We start from the raw sequence: 23,057 nt of genomic DNA, 5'->3' as shown, positions 1-23,057 counted from the left end.
CCTTACACGGGCAGGGCACCCATGGGCCCGGTCCCCATGCAAGCAAAATGCCAGCCTGGCAGTGCCCCTGCCAGTGCCAGGCTGGGGACTCTGGCAGTTCCGTGGCACTGCCAGGATGCCAAGATGGCACTGTCAGGGTGCCAGGCTGGACGTACCAAGACACCTGGGTAGCATCAGCAGTGCCAGGTTGCCACACTGCCTAGAGTCCAACCACCTGGGGGTCTCCAATCACCTGGGACACCCCCCAATTGCCATTGTGCCTGGTCCCCATTTGTGGGTACCAGTGCTAAATGGCACCAGATGGGGTCTCCTGCGGCCAATAAGTGTTCGGAGGCTGTTCGATTTGACGTCAGCACGGCTGAGTGGGTTTCTGAACTCACTAAATTGCGCGAGACTGGCTCCGCCCATTGTGGACGGGATCCAGATCGGGATATCTTGCGAAACGCAACAGCCATCGGGAATACTCGGGGTGGCACTACCAGGATCTACCGGACGCGTCCCGCTCTGATTCCGGCAGGATGCAGCTGGTAAATCGGGCCTTAAGATAAAGTGAAATCCTCCAGTCCTTTTTTCAAGAAGAGGAATGGAGGATTTGAAAGTGCCCTGGAAAGCGGTTACTGCTTCATCTATATCACTAAAACAGATTGTCTGGTCATTGCTTTTGTGGGACTTTGTTGTGAGCAAATTGACTATCCTTTACTCTGCACCAATTATTGTACTTCTAAAGTATATCATTGCCGAGTGCTCGGTGTTTTCAACATCTTGAGCTGGTGAAAATCATTGTATTAATGCAAGTTGTTTTGCTTTGATAGGACGAAACATAATTCCATAAACTAGTGGGCAGAAATAATTTTAATCAATCAGATAGTGCACTAAAGGTTTTGGCATTTAATGGCAAGTGTGTGATCTAGTTTCGCTTTACTTTGCCACATTTTTTTCCCAAATGACTAACAATTACTTTTTTTTCAAACACAGATCTGTTGTAACATGTGTCACTTTTGAATAAAGTCTTTTAGGGTCTGCTCCACTTTAGCGTCAGTTGAGTGCCAATTGTTTTGTGTTTATCAAAGTGAGTAATGATAGTCCTGTAAAATGAAGCTCTTCCCATTTCACGCAACGATACCTGTAGAGTTCAAAGAGATTCTCCTGATTTCCCCCATTGGAGTTTCAGCAGAAAGCTTGAAGAAACAGCTAAATGGCTAAAACAAAATTAAGCCCCATCAGAAGTAGCCACTCTAGCCTTCAGAAAGGGAGCCAGCAAACTGTAACAGTGAGCAGACAACCAAATCAAAAGTACAAAGCTGCCCACCTTGCTGGCATGACCCCATTGATCGTCCTGCAGGGGGACTGTGTAATGATGCCCCACATTCATTGTTCATTCTGGAGGGCAGAGGAATCCAAAACCATTGGATCCGGGAGCATCAGAACAGGGAAAATAAGTCTTTTGTGAATATTAGGCAGTGCAAAGTGATTTCTTTGGCTTTATACTTATGGTCTCTCTTGACATGACATGACATTCTGCATAACATCTGGTCCTAGATTCTCATCCTTGTTTGTTTCTGCCACTGGGTCACCGCAGGGAACCATTTGTCACCCAGCGAGGATAGCAGAGATACACGGACAGTTTATCAATGACTAAACTTCGGCCTGCCAGCTGGTATGCTTGCTCAAACCCTTGCTGTCACACCCCCCCCCCCCCCCGATTGGCCTTCTCTCTATTGTTATTTGGGGTGTTGACAGGATGCAAGCCAGTACGGGGACTCTGATCTCACACATGTTGGTAACCTGAACTGCCACAGGGATCCATGGCAATTCAGAGTTGTGAAAGAACCATGCTGGTTTGGCCTTGGTTTTATTGCCTTTATTTCTGGGGATTTTGTATTTGTTCCATTGTTTTTATTTGGCATGGTTGTGTTTAAATGCCAAAACTTAAGTAATGAAAGAAAATTCACGTATTGTACAATCTGTACAAATCAAAGTGAAAAGCCAAAATATTTATTATGCCAATATGTTTTAATAAATCTGTTTCATGTTCTTTGGGCAAAGCATCATTCCGAAAAGAAGAAATGAAGATTAGAAATATCACCTGTCTCTGTCATATAGGAACACGCATCAAGAGAGCAACAGAAAATATCACAGTTTATTTACTTTCTGATAAAGAATGCAGAGTGGTTGACATGTATTATAATTTGCAGCAGAAATAAATGAGAAGTATTTATGAGTTTAGTTATGAATTTTTCAATGTAAACCACACTGTAATTCAGCCTTCGGGTTGCAAACGTGGGGCTGGATTCTCCGACCCCCCGCCGGGTCATTGAATCGCCGGGGGCCGGCGTGAATCCCGACCCCGCCATCTCCCGAAGTCTCCAGCACCAGAGATTCGTCAGGGGCGGGAATTGTACCACGCCGGTCGGCGCCCCCCCCCCCCCCCCCCCCCAGCGATTCTCCGGCCCTTGATGGGCCGAAGTCCCGCTGTTGTAATGCTGGTCCCGCCAGTGTGAATCAAACCACCTCCCTTACCGGCGGGACTGGCGACGCGGGAGGGCTACGGGGTCCTGGAGGGGGGGGGGGGGGGGGATGGGCCGATTGGGCACCCAGTGAGGATAGCGGGGGGGTGCCCCCACGATGGCCTGTCCCGCGATCGGGGCCCACTGATCCGCGGACGGGCCTGTGCCGTGGGGGCACCCTTTTCCTTCTGCGTCGGCCATAGACTATGCGATGGCCAACGCGGAAGTGACCCCCTCCCCAGCGCATGCGTGGGGATGATGTCAGCAGCCGCTGACGCTCCCGCGCATGTGCGGACTTCCGCCAGCCGGCGAAGTCCTTTCGGCCCTGGCTGGTGTGGCGTGGAGAAATCCACACCTTTGGGGCGGCCCGACTCCGGAGTGGTTCACGCCACTCCATCCCGCCGGGACCCCTTGCCCCGCAGGGTAGGGGAGAATCCAGCCCCTGTTTCTTGAATAAAGTACCATTATTATTATAAATTACTTTGTTTGCGGAATGAGCATGTAATAGGAACATAGGAGCAGGAGCAGGTCATTCATCCTGCTCTGCCATTTAACCCGGTCATAGCTGATCATCCACTTCAATGTCTTTTCCCCCTCACACTATCCACATACCCCTTTATGCCCTACCCTCTGAGTAAAGAAATCTCCTTATCTCGGTCTTAAGTGCTTTCACCTTATTTTGAAATTGTGACCCCTGGTTCTAGACTCCCTAACCCAGGGAAGCATCTTACCTGCATCTACCCTGTTTATCACTTTAAGTAATTTGTAGGTTCAATGAGGTCACCTCTTATTTTTCAAAGCTCGAGAGAGAATACAGACCCTCAAATCTCAATCAAGTTTACTCAATCTTTCTTCATTGGACAGTTTTGTCTTCGAGGGAACTAGCCCAGTGAACTTTTGTTGTCTTCCCTCTGTAGCAATAATATCCTTCTTGAGCTAAGGGGACAACAGCTGCACACAGTCCAGATGTGGTCTAACCAAGGTACTATACACTGAAGCAAGCCTTTGCTACTCCTGTACTCGAATCCTCTTGCAACAAAGGCCAATATACCATTAGGCTTCCTAATTGCTTGCTGGACCTGCATGTTAGATTTCAGTGACTTTTTGACAGGGACTCACAAGTCCTTTTATAAATCTACGCTTTCTAATGTCTTGCAGTTCAAGAAATACTCTGCATGTCTGTTTCTCCTGCCAAAGTGGATAACCTCACCTTTTTTCAACATTAATATTCCATCATGTTCTTGCCCACTCAGTAAGTCTGTCCAAATCCCCGTGAAGCCGCCTAGCTTTGTGGCATTCCTGAACGTGGAACTATTACATTTGGTGCCCACATCCAAATCATGATATTGTGAGCAGCTGGAGCCTAAGTGCTGGTTCTTGCAGCACCTCACTGGTCTATTTGCATTCCATGCATCAAACAGCCATTCTGAAATAAGAACAGAGTTCCCCACACGAGATTTTGAAGGGAATTTTTAAACAACTGACCCAGCCTACAGCTGGACTGGACATCCCCACAGTTCAAGCTAGCTGTGAAGATTTACTTGGGATTTTTAGACAGAGACCATCAGGTAAGAGAGAGATATCAGTGCTGTGACACTCCAGTTTCTGTTCAAAATGAAACTAAAAGCAAAAAGCTTTCCAGAATAGTCAGTATCAATCAGCATTGAATATCAGCTAAGACCCGGCAATTGTAAAATAGGTCATTGACCTCTAGCCAAGTCCATCAAGAGGTGTCATCACTGATGTCAGACCAAACAGCACATCCTGCTGGTGTGCCCTTTTTTTAAATGAAAGATGAAGTCCATCTTAAAGGAATAGCCAAATTTTTGTCCAGGTACAAAAATTGAAATAGCAGAATAGCAGAAATTAAAAGGAAAGGCGATGGACAGACTGGGATTAACAGGGGGACTCTTATATTAATTGCCCTGCCATAGGAATGGTGTGTTTTTATCAATTATCCGCTTAGTGGCAGATGCCTACGCTGGAAATTGAATAGACCTAGACACTCTTGGAAGTCATCTTCATCCTATAGCAGCAGCATTGGTTGGATATCTTCAATCCTGCCAGGATCCAGGCACATACTGGAGCTTGAGTAAATGGCACAAAAACAATTTATGTGATCAATCTTGTTGCCTTGAAAAGCAAACATCTTCATATGGCTGTCACCATCAACATGTGTAGGTTTCTGTCATGTTCTTCTTCCATCATTCTACTATAGTGACATCATGCACAGTACACACACATAGCCCGGGACTTGTTCCTTTATCTGGTCCATATGTTGTTGGACTATATCCTGACTGGCTGACAGCCCAGATGCTAATCGGAGAAAACAGTATCTGCCAAAATAATTTCCAACTTTTGTGACTCTCTTGACCATTGTTTGTGCATGCACTAATATCAATTTTTAGCATCTATTGTGGCAAAGTGTTTAACTCCAGCAAATGTTGGCTTTAACACTTTTTGTGTTGGTATGCCATGAGGACATTTCTTTAAGGCTTCCTTTAGTCTCCTCAGGTCTAAACATAGTCCACGTTATGTGCACTGGTAAAATTATGCTTTATTTATCATTCCGACCAGTTCCATTTTCAAACTTTCTCCAATGTTTCCATTTCATTTTTGCAGTGGGTTCATTGATAGCTTTGTGCCTTCTTTAAGGTGTAGGGCTGCATCCTAATGGAAATCCCCACCTGTGTCAAACCCGTCCAGGTACAGCCTCTGAAGGTTGTGTACCAGTCCAAAGGGTAAGCACTTGCTTTGGCTGCTATGGTCTTCTGACTGGGTCAGCTAATGGATAGTGATCACATTGAATTGGTTCCACACCAGAGGTTGTGCTACAGCTGGTCCTGATACATCCATTATGTAGAACATCTGAGTAGTCCATGTTGACTCCATGTTATCTGTATTCCAGGAAAGGGAATCCAGATACTATATTGTCAAGCCATTGTTTGCCATAAGCTTCACACTAGCATTTTGGGTCACCATGCCTGGTGATATATGTAGCAAGGTAGAGTGTTGACACGTATATATGTGTCAATCTTCACTCTCAGTCAATGCCGTCTAGCCTTAATGGGGCAGACAATCTGCAGTGGTGTAACATCTTCCATCTTGTTAATGAAATAGACCTGCTTCAATCATGTGATCATGTGAAATTGCTGTTTACCTGTAGTGTCTTCACCTGAATCAACGTTATCCATTTTGGTGAGACATTCCCCCATTTTGTGGCTCTATGCTTTTGGTGATGCCTGTAAGTGACTCTCTTCCCTTTACCTCTAGATGCTGCATACTTGTAGTTTTATCCCCATATTCTTGCAACTGGGCCTGCTGCAAAGTTTGGCCCAGTGCCCTCTAAGCCTCGAGGCTTAGCAGGTGTTTATGTATGCGGGGATTCTATGTTCTTTGTGGATCACTCTGAAGTTACTGCACATATTGCTTTGCTTGGATGCCCTGGATATTGTACTGACAGACAATCTGGATCCAAAGGCTTGCAAGCACTTAACCCTAGCCACAATTTTCTGTGTCTGTCCTGTAGTTTACACACCATGACCCTTTGTGCACCCAAATCTCCTCAATCTCTACACACGCTGACGTTCTCCAGATCTGAAAGCTGTGAACTAGTTGCAGTGCATCAGCTAGGGCTTTCGAATTTTCAGCTACTTATAAATGCACAATGCTGTTGACACACTACTGCTGTCACTATGTTTTATTATCACTTCCTAGATTGATGCAAATGAAGCTGAAGATCAAGCAGAGAGATGGAAACAAATAAATTTAATGGAGGCTTGGTTTCTTCCATTTTACCTGTGCTTACTGAGCAGGAGAAGTGAATCATGAGATATTTCATCACTTCCTATGATGGCAGATATATCAGCATAAACACATATTTAAATGATTGTTTATTATTTAAGATCAATTGAGGTTCAGGGGCCACAGATACCTAAATAGGCATTTGACTAGTCATAAGGAATTTTAAGATTGTTTATTAAGAAACAGCAGTTTAGACATGATACATTAACTAATTAGTCAAAAAAAAATGTTTGACCCGTAACAGTTGGGAGCAGTTGGCACAATGTGTTGACCTCATTCGATGTGTTAGGAAACTCTTCCTTCGGCCTTCCTCCTCCTGTCTGGTCCATCCTCCATCTTTAAAAAGGCAGCAACTGCCCAATGAGCACTGCCACCTCCCCAGCAACTCAGCAATAACAACCCATCTCTCAGCAGGACATCCCCCTATATATCCTTTTTGAGAGCTAGCGGCTTACCCAGTTTCAATCATCTATTCCAACCACAGACCACAGATAGGTGCTCAAAACATCATAATGGTTATGACCCATCTTGTACGCCACCCTGTTTGAGGTCAGATTTTTGGTTGACATCCTGCTGAGGGTCATATAGTTGTCTTTTCTAAACACTTCATAGAATCACAGAATTTACAGTGCAAAAGGAGGTCATTCGGCCCATCGAGTCTGCACCAGCCCTTGGGTAGGGCACCCTAATTAAGCCCATGTCACCACCCTATTCCCGTAACCCAGTAACCCCAGCACATTTTTGGACACTCAGGGGTAATTTAGCGCGGCCAATCCACGCAACCTGCACATCCCTGGACCACCCTAGATTAAGGGGTGCAAAAGGTAACTTTCTAACAGCTTAGAGTAGGTATTTAATGTCAATATGGCAGCTTGACCTAAGACTGTTCATGCTGTTAGGAATTCCTATAAATGCAGAAAATACCCATTCATTAAAGACCCAATTTCTTACATTTAACATGCTAACAGATATACTGTCACAACACTAATGCCTCTGAAATGGAACTTAAATCCTTGAAATTTAGACTCAGAGGAGAGTACCACTGTATCAGTGTTCATTTATTAAAGCTAGTTACAATGTTACAAGTCAGAAACTGGAACAGTATATTGTCTTCTGTCTCTCTAGAACTTTTTGGGTTTTCACTTACATACCCAATGTTCCTCTGTCCTTTCCCAGGGGTGGGAGGGGCAGAACCCCAATATCTAACCACTCAGTCTCCCAGGATTCCAAAGGTGTGCAGGTTAGGTGGGTTGCCATGCTAATATGGCCCCTTAATGTCCAAAATGTGCAGGTTGGGTGGGATTACGGGGTTAGGGCGGGGGAGGGTTCTCTTTCACAGGGTCGGTGCAGACACGATGGGCCAAACGGTCTCCTTCTGCGCTGTAGAGATTCTATGGGTTGTTACTGATCATTCAAAAGAAATAAAACGCAGCCATGTTACAGAATTGTATTTCAAGCTTTGTTGAACAATTGACCCACTCAATTCCTCCCTCCCCCTTTCCCAGAAGGATGACACTCCTGCTGGGTAATGATCCATATGTGCTATCAGTCCTTCAGTAGCTCTCCCAAGTGGCCATTCTTTATGCGTGAGCCCAGTCAATGAATGTTAGCAGGTTATTTGACCCAGAGGCATCAAAGTCAAGCCCAACACTAATGTCACTTGACATCCACATGCATGCACTTTTCAGTAGGAATCATTGGTCAACATATAACGATCATTATACAAATTATGTAGACCCGCATGACTCTTAGCAGACAGGTTTTGGTTTGGGGGGCGGGGGCGGGGGGGGGGGGGACTTTCCGTCCCTCAAGTCATTTTTGTTTTAAGAGAAAAATTACTTTTGAAAGGTAACAGTGGTTTTGAAACAAATGCTATGGGACACAAGAAGATGCAAGTACTTGGCACTGAAATGTTGCCCTGCTCCCTGGAGTTATTTCGACCTTTAATTACGTGCATGAAAATGTAACTGTTATTTCAGCATTTCACAGAACACTGGAAGAGGCAGTACAAACGTAGACAATAATGGTCCACTTAGATTACCCTACTAACCTAATTAAAGGCAGTTATATTTGAATCCACACAGATTGCCTTTTTCCATTTGCAAAAAGAACATTACCCGTACAGTTATAGAGTTTGAATGGCTTTCCATTCAACAGTATTGTTCAGTGGGGACATTTATGTTTTTAAATAATTATTTTTAATTTCAAATTTATTTATCGCAAAGTATTTTGGCATTCAAATATAAGTGTAGCAATAGCATTAAATATGTTAACATTAGGATACATATCCTCAGGCAACAATTAGCAAGTATCCAGTATTGTATTGATGTTCAATGTAAATCGCAAGAAATCAACATGAAGACCAACCTTTTATTGACATTCCTGAAGGAACAATAGTTTTTTAAAATTCATTTAAAGAGCTTGATAACAAGGTTACTTAAGGTTAATTAACAAAGGCAGCCATAGGAAAATTAAAGTAATCCAGGGAAGCTATTAATTTCCAAGGAGAAAATTCACACTTGGAAAGCCGACAATATTTGCCACAAATTGGAATTGTAGAACGCTAATTTCTTCTTAGAATAGCCATCCTTGAAATGAAAGAGAAATTAAGCACTAAAGGAACATCACTTTTCATTCTACAAATGCATCCTCCATGTAAGACAAAACTAGATACTAGAAGGTCCAAACTAAAAAAACAAACTTTGTAATCTGCCAAGTGACTTATCTCATTCACTGTGTTGTGATTAAAGTTGTGTGTTTATATGCCAGGTATATTCACCACATTTTTCATAATCAATCAACAATAAATTCCAATCATTGAGTAGCTGCCAGGTCAGTTCAGGAATATATAGCTGTTCCCCTGAGCTCCCATAAAGCAACTGCAAACCAGCAACATTTTTATAAATTAGCCCTAAGTGTGAAGAAGGCATTCAGAAAAACGTAAAGGTTTGCAGGGAAGAGTCCATCTCTGCCCATTTGCGGTGTGTTTTTATTTCAGGTATTACGATAATTTTTAAAAAGCACATTGAATCTTCTCCAATTTGACCAGTGCCCCATATCAGTAATATTACATTGCATAAGAACCTGCAGCACATAAAAAAAGTCATTCTGCCTAGCTAATCATAGAATTCCTACAGCACAGGAGGACGTCAGTCAGCCCTTTGAGTCTGCATCAACACTCTGAAAGAGGACAATGCCCAATCCCCTGCCCTATCCCAGTAACCACACCTAACCTTTGGACACCAAGGGGCAATTTAGCATGGCCAATCCACCTAGCCTGCACATTTTTGGATTGTGGGAGGAAACCGGAGCACCCGGAGAGAACCCATGCAGACATGGAGAAAATGTACAAACTCCACATAGTCACCCAAGGTCAGAATCACACCCGGGTCCCTGGCGCTGTGAGGCAGCAGTTCTAGTCAATGTGACACTATGCCACCCATGGCTATGACTATGCCATGACTATGCATTGTATTTTCTCCACATGAACCTTCACTTGCCCTTCTTTGAGTAACCCGGGGCTGTTTAGCACACTGGGCTAAATCGCTGGCTTTGAAAGCAGACCAAGCGGGCCAGCAGCACGGTTCGATTCCCGTAACAGCCTCCCCGAACAGGTGCCGGAATGTGGCGATTAGGGGCTTTTCACAGTAACTTCATTGAAGTTTACTGTGACAATAAGCGATTTTCATTTCATTTCATTCATATCCTTTGATTCCTTTTTCTCTTATACATTTATCCAACTTTCCCTTAAATGCAGCTCTGCTATTCACATTAATTACTCTTTATATCAGCATGTCCCACATTCCAACCACTCTCTGAATAAAGAAATCTCGCTTAATTCTTTGTTTGATTTATTAGTGACTAAATTAAATTCATGGTCCCTAGTTTTGGTCTAGCACACAAATGGAATTATCTTCTCTATGCCTACCCTATCAAACCCTTCCATAACCTGGAAGACTACTTCCAGGTCACCGTTGAATCTTCTCTCTACTGAACAGCACAGGCCTGTTCAATCTCTTCTGATAGGTATGATCTCTTAGGTCTGCGGTCACCCTTGAACACTCTCCAGTGCCTCTATCTTCTTTGTAATATGCAAGCCAGACTTTGCACATTTCTCACATTGTGGCCTTATTTTAAATTGTTCTTGGGATGTGAATGTGATCGGTCAGGCCAACGTTTATTGCTCACCCCTAATTGTCCTAAAAGGTGGAGGTGAAACGCTGCAGTCCATGTGGTGCCGCTACACCCACTTTGCTGATAGGGAGGGAGTTTAAGGATTATGACCCAGTGTTTGTGATAAGAAGATAGATAAGAAGTGGAGTGTGTATTCATTGTAAGGGTGTGTAATACATTGATCTTCTGTTTGAAAGCAAACTAATAAGCTTGGCTTGCTTCCAATCCATGTGTAATGCTTAAAATAACAAGCTTGAATTTGGTACCACCGCATGCTCCAATTCAATATCTAATTATCTACATAAAACAGATAAATATCACAAAAGTGATGGTATTCTGAGATTATGAATTATTGTTTACCGATAGTTGTCAGAGTGTTTGATATTCAACTGAGGAAGATGATCACACTTGTTCTTTAACCCAAAATACTGTTGGTATTATCAGAAGCCATCAACACCCTATTAATCACAATGGTTGAGAACCTTCACTGATGCCCAACTATTCCTCATACATTTCATATAAACATTAGTTAATATTACAAGAAAATTTAGGGGCAGCAGGGTAGCATGGTGGTTAGCATAAATGCTTCACAGCTCCAGGGTCCCAGGTTCGATTCCCGGCTGGGTCACTGTCTGTGTGGAGTCTGCACGTCCTCCCCCTGTGTGCGTGGGTTTCCTCCGGGTGCTCCGGTTTCCTCCCACAGTCCAAAGATGTGCGAGTTAGGTGGATTGGCCGTGATAAATTGCCCGTAGTGTCCTAATAAAAAGTAAGATTAAGTGGGGGGGTTGTTGGGTTACGGGTATAGGGTGGATACGTGGGTTTGAGTAGGGTGATCATGGCTCGGCACAACATTGAGGGCCGAAGGGCCTGTTCTGTGCTGTACTGTTCTATGTTCTATGTTATCTTTTTGCCAAAACAAATGGTGAATGCTGTACATGCAAGTCACTCATCTCAAGAATCTGAATTCAAAATCTGCAACATGTATTGATATATCCCCTTTGAATGCCTCAGAATGCTTTGTAGAGGTGTAAGGTGTAAACACCCACCAGGCCAAAAGAGAGGTTAAGAGGCAAGACCAAAACCTGATCAAAGAGGTAGGTTTTAAGGAGGATATATAAATAGAGGTAGACGGGTTTCGGTATTATGGGTATCAGTAAGTGAAAGCACAGCTACCAATAGTGGGCTGTAGAGAGTGGGGATATACAAGAGACTGGAGTCAGACGAATGAAGAACTTGGGGAAGATAAGAGGCAGATTGCAGAACCCATGGAGAAATTTAAACATCAGGATGTGAGTATTAAATTGAAGACATGCCAGTGGTGACGTTAGGAACTAATAGAGGTGAATGAGCACAATTGACAACCTGGATTTGGGATAGGATAAGATCCCAGCAGCAAAGTTTTTGATGAAATGCTATACGGATGGGGGCTTGTCAGGAGATGTAATAGATAAATGGGAGAGTTTGTCCATTCTCTGTGAAAGTCCCACTTGAGGGGCAAATGCAATACCTCTATTGCTACTGGTGGTTTTGTTTCTAATAATTCCACTGTTTCCTTTGTTGACATCTACAGTGCGACATCAAAACAAATTTCAACAATATTTTAATCAGAACATAAGATACCATGAGTAAGATTTACCGGCCCTTGCCCCAGCAAAATCTTCCTGTCCTACCCAAGACGACCCCATCACACCCACTCATGACGGGAGGGGCAAGTCTTGCAAAACGCCGTAGCCATCAGCAGGACCGGAGGATCCCGGCGGCAGCCAATGGCGAGCTGCCTCCACCGCTGGAAAACATGCCACAGAGGGATCAGATAATCGTGCCCCGTGAAAATGTTGTGGTTTTGTTTCATTATTGGATATAATAATAATAATAGTAATAATAATAATAATAATAATCGCCTATTGTCACAAGTAGGCTTCAATGAAGTTACTGTTAAAAGCCCCTAGTCGCCACATTCTGACGCCTGTACGGGGAAGCCGGTATGGGAATTGATCCCGTGCTGCTGGCCTTGTTCTGCATTACAAGCCAGCTGTTTCGCCCACTGTGCTAAACCAACCCCATAATGAAGAACCTGGGGAAGATAAGAGAGGCAGATTGCAGAACCCATGGAGAAATTTAAACATCAGGATGTGAATTTTAAATTGAAGACATGCCAGCTGGATATGTCAAGTTCACTAAAATAAGGAGTATTAAAACTGGGGAATAAAACATTATAACAGTAACTTTCCTTTTAATATGTTTACCTAAAAACACATAAGTATTGATCACACTGTAATATTTTCATTATGCAGCCTGATTTTCATTGCATCCATTTAACTAATCTTTCATGTCAACTCTGCACCAGGGCAGAATCTTGTGCCCTCCCTGTGCCATGTTTGGTGGTGGGGGAGCATTTAGTCAAGTAGGAGGGTGGCAGCTTCCCATCTCCACCCTCATTAAATTAGCCCACAGGCCTTTCTACACCACCACCAATTGAGATTCTTGGGAACAATTAATGCCCACAAATAAATCTCATCCTGCCACCACTGGTATTAACCTGGCAGCAAGTGGGGGTTTCACTATGACAAATATACCCTGATGTGCTTGCCTGTGTGCTCACCGAGGGTGAGAGTGTGGGTGTAAGGCACTTAGTGCCTCGATCAAGGGATCCAGCCTCAGTAAGGGGGGTACCACTGAGAGCCATCCCTTCACCCTGTTGCTGACTCCCCCTCCCTCATGGCCCCCTTTCTGCCATCACTCACCTGTTTCCCTCTTTGATCCAAGGCCCTGGGTGGGTAGGTGTCTCTGGGTGGGACATCTGCCCTGGGGTCCTTTTCTCAAGGGAAGGTACACGTTGGCTTGCTAAGTGCCTGAGTGGCACAAGATTCAGCAGGCGTTTCTGAAAAGATATGACTTGGGGGTCTTGCCAGATAGTGAAGCCTTCACCTCCACAGGATTGTACCTCCAGTGTGCAATCTTGTGAAAAATGTCCCCTTTGTGTACAGTGTCGACATCAAATACATACCTGGCCCATAGCATGAGCAAAAGTGAGATCTTCCCATTACACCCGCAAGGGGGGGGGGGGGCAGCACTAAAGGGGCTGCCGTTCAAACAAGCCCGACATAAATTCCGCTACCTGGGGATCCAAATAGCCCATGACTGGAAAGGGATCCACAAATGGAACCTCACCAGCCTGACGGAGGAAGTTAAAAAGGACCTGCAAAGATGGAACACACTCCCGCTCTCCCTCGCGGGGAGAGTTCAGACGATCAAAATGAACGTACTGCCCAGGTTCCTCTTCCTGTTTAGATCCATTCCGATCTACATCCCCAAGGCCTTTTTCAAAGCGCTGGACAAACTCATCATGGCGTTCGTATGGGGGGGTAAAAATGCTAGGATCCCAAAGAAGGTCTTACAAAAAACAAAAACCAGGGGAGGGTTAGCCCTCCCGAATCTACAATTCTACCACTGGGCAGCAACAGCCGAGCGAGTAAGGGGATGGATCCAGGAGCCAGAAGCTGAGTGGGTGCGTGCGGAGGAGGCCTCCTGCATGGGAACCTCCCTCCGGGCCCTCGCCACGGCAGCACTCCCATCCCCACCCAAAAAACACTCCAGCAGCCCAGTGGTGACAGCCACCCTCCAATCCTGGAACCAACTGCGGCAGCAACTTGGCCTGACCAAAATGTCGAACAGGGCTCCCATCTGCAACAACCATAGGTTCAAACCAGCACTGACCGACGCCACCTTCAAAAGGTGGAGGCAGGACGGGGGGACACTGACAGTCAGGGACCTATACACGGACGACAGGATCGCAACACTGGACGAACTGACAGAGAAATTTCAGCTAGCTGGGGGGAACGAGCTACGGTACCTGCAGCTCAAAAACTTCCTACGAAAGGAGACAAGGACGTACCCACAACCGCCACGACAGACACTACTGGAAGACCTACTGGACGCAAGTATCCTAGAGAAAGGGAACTGTAGTGACATGTATGACCGACTGGTAGATAGGGACGACACCGTACTGGACGCAACAAGGAGGAAATGGGAGGACGACCTGGGGATGGAGATCGGGTGGGGACTCTGGAGCGAAGCACTGCATAGGGTCAACTCCACCTCCACGTGCGCAAGGCTCAGCCTGACGCAACTAAAAGTGGTACATAGAGCCCACTTAACAAGAACCCGTATGAGTAGGTTCTTCCCGGAGGTGGAAGACAGATGTGAACGGTGCCAAAGAGGCCCGGCCAACCACGCCCACATGTTCTGGTCCTGCCCCAGACTCGTGGAGTACTGGACAGCCTTCTTCGAGGTAATGTCCAAAGTGGTGGGAGTGAGGGTGGAGCCATGCCCGATAGTGGCGGTCTTCGGGGTTTCAGAACAGCCAGATCTATTCCTGGGGAGGAGGGCGGATGCCCTTGCCTTTGCCTCCCTGATCGCCCGCCGTAGAATCCTGTTTGGCTGGCGGTCAGCAGCACCGCCCAGAGCTGCGGACTGGCTGTCCGACCTCTCGGAATCTCTCCAAATGGAGAAAATCAAATTTGCCATCCGAGGGTCGGACGACGGCTTCCACAGAACGTGGGAGCCATTCATGCAACTGTTCCGGGACCTATTTGTGGCCAATGTACAAGAGGAAGAATAGTCGGGGGAAGGTAGCGGGAGGGGGGGGGGGGGGGCTACAGGTTCGTTACGGGGGTTCGATGGCTAGCTAAGGCCCAAAACCAAGCTAAATAAACATGTTGAGGGGGGGGGGGGGCGCAGTTACTACTACGAAGATGCTTACCTGTAAATATGTATGTTAATTTTTGCGTGTTTGTTTTTGTTTGTTTTTTTTTTTCTCTCTCTCCTAACAATTTGTAATTTGTTCAATATAAAATACGAAAACTGAATAAAAACATTTATAAAAAAAAAAAAAATACCTGGCCCATAGAATAAAAAGTACTACCTGCTTAATGGGTGACAACCATAATCATAGATCCTGACATCTTTCAAACACCAATGTGCCATTTCTATGTCTGAGACTGGTAATTGAGGTGGCTTCCCCTTGATGCCGCATGCTCATGTGTTTGACCTTCAAATGAGGGGGATAATTACACTTGTTCTTTAACCCAAAATATTGTTAGTTCCAGTATCATCAGAAGCCAAATGTCTAATTTGAGGTGAAGAATGGAAATGCTATGCTATGGATTCCCTATCAATAGAAACTAGATGCAGTATTCTGAGTTTTTCTTTTGTCTTTTTCCATCCAGCTGTTGGAAAGAAGAAACCTTGATCTCCTTAGTCTGGATCAGATTTATAACTCAAATCCCAAAGCTGAAAGGATTGTTTTCAACTCCATTATGGCAAGTAAGCCCTCCCATTTGCTGAGTGACTTGATACTGATTAAAATTATCTTTATGCCCTGATCAAAATGTATATAAATCTACTGAGGGGACAGTCAAAAGTTTTAGTTTTGCTGTCACATGCTATCCATAACAAGAAAGCATCTCTTTGGAGGACCACCATGCAGTCGTCACCTGCTTTTGCATTTATACAAACTGCCTGTAACAAAAGGTTTAAAGTCACAATCCCTTTTCTTCGCGAGCGCTGTGAGCCTGACACACTAATTTCATAACCTCGGAAAACCGACCCTGAGATATTGTTGCCAGTCAAAGGAAAAGGCTAGAAATTGGATACCAACATTTACAGGCAATAGAACCCATATGTTTGAAGTACTTGTCATGTTAGATAAGGTTTGAAGGCCTTGAATTCTTGGAATAACTCAAACTGAATCAATGGCAGCTCATTACACAGAAGGATGGAATGCCCGTGTGTTGGCACTACTGCTGGTGCTGCTTCAACAATAGCAACACAACACAACTGGAGAAGAGTGGACGCTTATAAGCGAGGCCTGCTCTGAATGTTAGACACGGTATCGGGGAGAATAAAGAAATAAATGATATCCATTTTTAATGACTATAGATTTAAATTCTTCAGTTCATATTCTTAAAATACTTACGTCTGTCATGTCAATTTGCAAAATTGGTCAAACCGTGCTACTTGTGCTTCATAGTAAACCAGTTACAATATTGCTATAATTATTATACCTTTGAATCTCCACTTACCACATATTTATTTTAACTTTATTAAATAATACCCAAATCCTTAGGGAGAAGCTCCATGTGCAGCATGGTCCAATGGGTGCCTGTGCCAAGAACAGATAATGAGAACCTGCCTGTTTTTTCAGGAAATATTGATGTCTTTCCTCCCCTCAGAGAGTAAAATCTTGTATTTCAGTGGCCCCCTTGAAGAGTCTGCACTTAACTTAAAAAAAGATAAGGGGCGCGATTCAATAGAAAAGTTTCCAAGTGTCATTTTGCGGGCACTCTGCCAGAGTGTTCATCGACAGCCAGGTTGGCCAGATCGCGGCCCAAATTCAACAGCCGAAAATGAGCCCCCACGTGAGTCTCGCCATTACTGGCTGTCTCGTCATTTGATTCACCAGAACATAGAACGTAGAACATTACAGCGCAGTACAGGCCCTTCGGCCCACGATGTTGCGCCGTCCTGTGAAACCCCTCTAAAGTCCCTCTACACTATTCCCTTATCGTCCATATGCCTATCCAATGACAATTTGAATGTGTTTAGTGTTGGCGAGTCCACTACTGTTGCAGGCAGGGCATTCCACACCCTTACTACTCTCTGAGTAAAGAACCTACCACTGACATCTGTCCTATATCTATCTCCCCTCAATTTAAAGCTATGTCCCCTCATGCTGGACATCACCATCCGAGGAAAAAGGCTCTCGATGTCCACCCTATCTAATCCTCTGATCATCTTGTATGCCTCAATTAAGTCACCTCTTAACCTTCTTCTCTCTAACGAAAACAGCCTCAAATCCTTCAGCCTTTCCTCATATGATCTTCCCTCCATACCAGGCAACATTCTTGTAAATCTCCTCTGTACCCTTTCCAATGCTTCCACATCCTTCCTTCCACAGACTCGTGCCTCAGCACATCGCCGCTAATAAGGGGGAGCAGCTTTTAAGCACCACTCACCACCAATCAACACACAAGTATGGCAGTGCGCAGACCTGCTCCTCATCGCTCTAGCAATGCTGACCTGATCAGGTCGCTTTGGATGTGAATCGGGGCATCCTGTTCCCCCGAGGGGGTCAGAGGCCCAGCAGTAGGCTCAGTAATGATGCCTGGTTGGCAGTGGCAGCGGCTGTCAGTGCGGTCAGCATGACCATGAAGACCACCATCCACTGGCAGGAGACCAATGAAGGGATTGCTGGTTGCGGCAAGTAGGTGGAGGTTGCATGTTTGGTGGTTCCTGCCAGAGCAGTCTTTATTTGGCCCTTTAAGCCCAGTTTTTTGGGGACTATTTGTCCGTGAGAAGCTGTAGAAAGGTTTTGGGGCATTTATGGAATGTCAAAAACCGCAAAGAAGAATCCAGTGAAGAAGGCAGTGAGCGAAAATCCGCCATCGAGCATGGTGAGGGGGGGGCAGGAAGAAAAATGGTGGGAGAGAGCTCGTCGGGTGGGGCCATTACAGTGGAGAAGATGACAGGAGTAGTGGCTGGAGAGTTCGAATGGCGGATGTTTTCAAAGCACTTCGAAATGCATCAGACGGTGATGATAACTTCGCTTAAGGAATGGATGAGTGAGACCCTTGCCCCAGTGAGAGAGGAGTTGGCACAGCTTAACAGGGGACAGAGACAAGGTAGAAGACCTGGAGAACAGGTTGCAAAGACATAACCTGAGGACCGTGCATGTGACTGAAGGGGTGGTGGGCCGGAGGCCGACAGAATACTTTGCCGATATTCTGGTGAAGTTGGTGGGGGAGGAGGAAGACACTTCCAGTACGAATTGGATAGGGCCCACTGGTAGCTCCGGCCATAATCGAGGACAAACGAACCATTGAGGGCCGTGATCGTCTTTTTCCATAATTTCCAGGTGAAGGAGAAAGTGCTGAGAGGGGCAAAGGTGGAGTGGGAAGACATTAATAATAATAATCTTTATTAGTGTCACAAGCAGGCTTATACTAACCTTGCAATGAAGTTACTGGGAAAATCCTCTAGTCGCCACACTCGGGCGCCTGTTCGGGTACACTGAGGGAGAATTCAGAATGTTCAATTCACCTAACAGCACATCTTTTGGCACGTGTGGGAGGAAACCGGAGCACCCGGAGGAAACCCACACAGACACAGGGAGAAAGTGCAGACTCCGCACAGACAGTGATCTAAGCTGGAAAACGAACCAGGGCACCTGGTGCTGTGAAACAACAGTGCTAACCACTGTGCTAACGTGCTGAGGGGTTATACCAGAAATGGGGTTTATTTGTTTTACATTTTGGAGACATGGCTGCTGTCGAGGGATGGGGAAGGTGCGTGGTGGGGGGGGGGGGGGGGGGGGGGGGGGGGGGTCGGGTACTGTTGGTGTCAAAATATTAAAGTGTGGAATAAAAATATATTTTCTGAACAAGGGCAATGATCTCCGCTGAGCTGCCAGGACAAGTTGCCACCTCTGTCCTGGCATCAGTTCCACCTGCCACCGCTCAAATTCCCAAATGCACCTACTCCCACCCCAACAGATCACTGGCTGACACCTCGCACTCACCGCATCGATCTTCGTTCTTATCCCTCAGAACCCCCGGCACCCACCAGCACGACCCCTTCATATTAGGACACGCTGCCCACACATTCTGCCTACTATAGGCCCCCCAGCCCATCAAGTGTGCGGCTCACAGGATAAATACGACCATAATAAATATGAGAGGGGGGGCAGACTCCCAGAGATCTGAGTCCTCACCCACTATTAGAAACGGACCCTGGAGAGAAGTTATTGACAGTGAAGTGAGGATCCACAGCCCCTTCAACCACATGACCTGCCTAGAGTGAGTAGTTCATGTCAGACAAAATGGTCCTTCCCTATCACTGACAAAGGTTCATTGTCTCGCAGGATTTCCATCTGATGAGGCTGGGCCATCCCGAGTTGCTCCCCCCCCGCCGCCAAGAGACCGTTTCAGAGGAGAACACCCGCGAGATGTCACAGCTATCACCTCCACCTTCCATCAGCACAGAGGCACACCTCAGTGGGCGACATTAGTGGGTGGGCTTCTGGGGCACAATCTGGTGAGCACCACACAGTTGCTGATGCACATCAAATGGAGACAGGAAGATCCAAGGGTTGAGTTGTGCTGGATCCCAGGACTCTGCTGGGTCCCAATCTGATGCCGAGCCTCTGAACAAGGTTCTCCCAGAGCTGATGCAGAAGATAAGTCACAGTCATAACATTCAGGAGGGGGTGTCAGGTATATTTCAGCGAGTGCATATCCGATTGGAGGAGTCCCAAAGGCTTTGGTCGCAGGAGAGTGTTGAGACGTTGGTGCAGACAATGGGGAGGTGCCAGGACTGGCAGAGCCAGGCGACTCACGAGGCCCCAGCCACATTATGAGACCTAGCACCCCAGAGTTTTGCCGGGAACATTCGGGGGGGGGGGGGGGGGGGGGGGTCTGTGCTCAGGTGTCCTCTCCTGATTCACAAACCTTTGGTCACGAGAGGATCCGCAGTGGTGAAGGCCTGCTCTTTAGTGTTTGATTGTTGGCAGTCTGAAGCGTTCAGGCTTCAAAGTTTCCTTGAGATGCTATGCATGAATCATCCTCCGAGATGTGGCACGTATACCCGGAAGGAAGCACATTGAGAGTTCTTTTTCGTTCTTTAAATTTTTTTTATTTTCCTCCTTTTTCTCAGTTCCTCCCACCAACCCCCAAACATTAGCCCGCATGTCGACATAAACAAATGACAAAAAGAAATCCGGATTACCCATAGTCATCCTTAAAACACACACCTCCCTCCCCCCGCAACCCTCCCACCCATTCCCCTCAACTAATGTTCGATGTTATCCAGTTCTTGAAAGTGCATAATGAATAATGCCCATGACTTGTAGAACCCCTCCGTCCTTCCCCTCAGTTCAAACTTAACCTTCTCAAGGGTCAAGTATTCCAACAGGTCCCCCGCCATGCCAGGGCACAGGGTGGAAAGGCTGCTCTCCATCCCAACAGGATCTGCCTTCGAGCGATCAACGAGGCGAAGGCTATGATGTCATTTGCAACCCTGGTTAGTCCAACACCCCGAATATGGCCTCCCGGGGACCCGGGTCCAGTTTTACGTGCAGCACTTTAGAAATTACCCTGAAAACCTCCTTTTCAGTAATCCTCTAGCTTTGGACAGGACCAAAACATATGAACATGATTAGCAGGACACCCCCCCCCCCCCCCCCCCCCCCCCCCCCCCCGGCAATGCTCACACACATCTTCTACTCCTTCAAAGAATCGGCTCATCCTCGCCCTTGTAAGGTGTGCTCTGTATACCACCTTCACCTGTATCAGCCCCAACCTCACACATGAGGTGGAGGCATTTACTCTCCAGAGCACCTCACACCAGACCCCTCCTCTATAACCTCTCCCAACTCTTCCTCTCACTTTGCTTTGATCCCTTCCAGTGGTGCCTTATCCTGGTCCAAAATAGCTCCGTACACCGCTGACACTACTCCCTTCTCCAGCCCCCATGTCGTCAGCACCTCCTCCAGCAATGTGGAGGCCAGTTCCTCTGGGAAGCTCTGTATCTCCTTCCTGGCAAAATCTCGAACCTGTATATATCTAAACATTTCTTCCTGCTCCAGCCCATACTTCGCTTCCAGCTCCCTCAATCCTGCAAACCGACCCCTAAGAAACAAATGTTTTAGTGTCTTAATCCCCTTCTCTTCCCATTTCCGAAAACTTCCATCCCACCTCCCTGGCTCAAATCTGTGGTTCCCCCCGAATCGGCATTTCCCTTGACCCTGCTCCCAACCCGAAGTGTTGGCGAAACTGCCTCCAAATTCTCAATGAAGCGATTACTACCGGACTCCCTGAGTATTTCCCCGGAGCTATCGGGAGCGGTGCTGTTGCTAGTGCTTTCAATCCTGACCCCTGCGCAAACTCTCCTCCATTCTGACCTACTGGGAATCAACCCCTCTGACCCAGCTCCGCACCTTCTCCACATTTGCCGCCCAGTAGTAGTACATCCGGTTCGGGAGACCCACACCCCCTGCCTGCCTTCCCCTCTGTAGCAGCACCTTTCTCACTCTGGCCACCTTCCCTCCCCATATGAACGAGGTAATCCTTCCCTCAATCTCTCTGAAAAAAGCCTTTGGCAGGAAAATCGGTAGGCATTGAAAAATAAACAGAAAACGCTGCAACACATTCATTTTAACCGCCTGTACCCAACCCGCCAGTGACAGAGGGAGACCATCCCACCTTGCCAGATCGGCTTTCACTCTCCCCACCAAACTAGTGATGTTGCACCTGTGAAGCCTCCCCCACTCCCGGACAACCTGCACCTCCAGATACCTAAAGTGAGTCCCTGCCCTACGGAATGGCAGCCCCACCCACCCCGGCCGAGACACCACAAAATACTCACTCTTGACCAGGTTCAGCTTGTACCCCGAGAAAGACCCAAATACTCGCAGTAGCTCCATTATTCCCCCTATCGACCCACTCGGCTCCGACACATACAGCAGCAAGTCATCGGCATATAAGGACACCCTATGCTCTATCCCTCCCGACACTATTCCTTTCCATGCTCCCGAACTTCTTAATGCGATGGCCAACGGCTCAATCGCAACTGCAAACAGCAGGGGGGACATAGGACATCCCTGTCTCGTCCCACGGTGGAGAGAAAAGTATCTTGAACTGATGTTGTTTGTGCAGACACTTGCCTTCGGCTCCTTATATAATAGCTATAGCCAGTTCACAAATCTTGGTCCAATCCCAAACCGCTCCAGAACTGCCATCAAGTACCCCCACTCTACCCAGTCAAACGCCTTCTCGGCGTCCAATGCCACAACCACCTCTGTTTCCTTCCTTTCCGCAGGTGTCAAAACGAAGTTCAAACCCCTGCTAATGTTCGAAAAAAGCTGCCTCCCTCTCACGAACCCCGTCTGATCCTCACCTATCACCTTTGGGAGGCACTCCTCCAGCCTACATGCCAGTACCTTCGCCAATACTTTTACGTCCACATTCAGAAGTGATATGGGCCTATACGACCCACACTCTGTCGGATCCTTATCCTTTTTTAGCAACAGTGAAATCTATGCCTGGCCCAAGGTTTTTGGCAACACCCCCTTCCCTATCGCCTCTTCAAACATCCCCACCATCAGGAGTGCCAGCTTGTCCTTGAATTATTTATAATATTCCACTGGAAATCCATCCGGTCCTGCCACCTTCCTGACTGCATCCTCCCAATCGCATAGGCACACTGAGAGTTGAGAATATTTTGTTTATTAAACGGTCAACTGTAACAAAGATTTTTAAATCAACTGCGTAACATTCCACATATTACACTAACCATTAAACGACAAGGAAACATCACCATTCCATATGGTTACCAATACAAACCCATATGAGCTCATTTTCATTTAAAAACCACACGGAATCACCCCTTGCACGCTCCTCAAAAGAAACGGCGAATAAACCAGAAAATGTGTTATCATATCCAGAGGTTTGTCGTGGAAATGATCTGTCCATCAATGTGTTAATTGTTCCACGTATAAGTGCCATTCTCTGTACAGGA

This window comes from Scyliorhinus canicula, chromosome 3 (assembly GCF_902713615.1).
Source record: "Scyliorhinus canicula chromosome 3, sScyCan1.1, whole genome shotgun sequence".
NCBI classification, from domain to species: Eukaryota; Metazoa; Chordata; class Chondrichthyes; order Carcharhiniformes; family Scyliorhinidae; genus Scyliorhinus; species Scyliorhinus canicula.
This window is presented reverse-complemented; position numbering follows the sequence as displayed.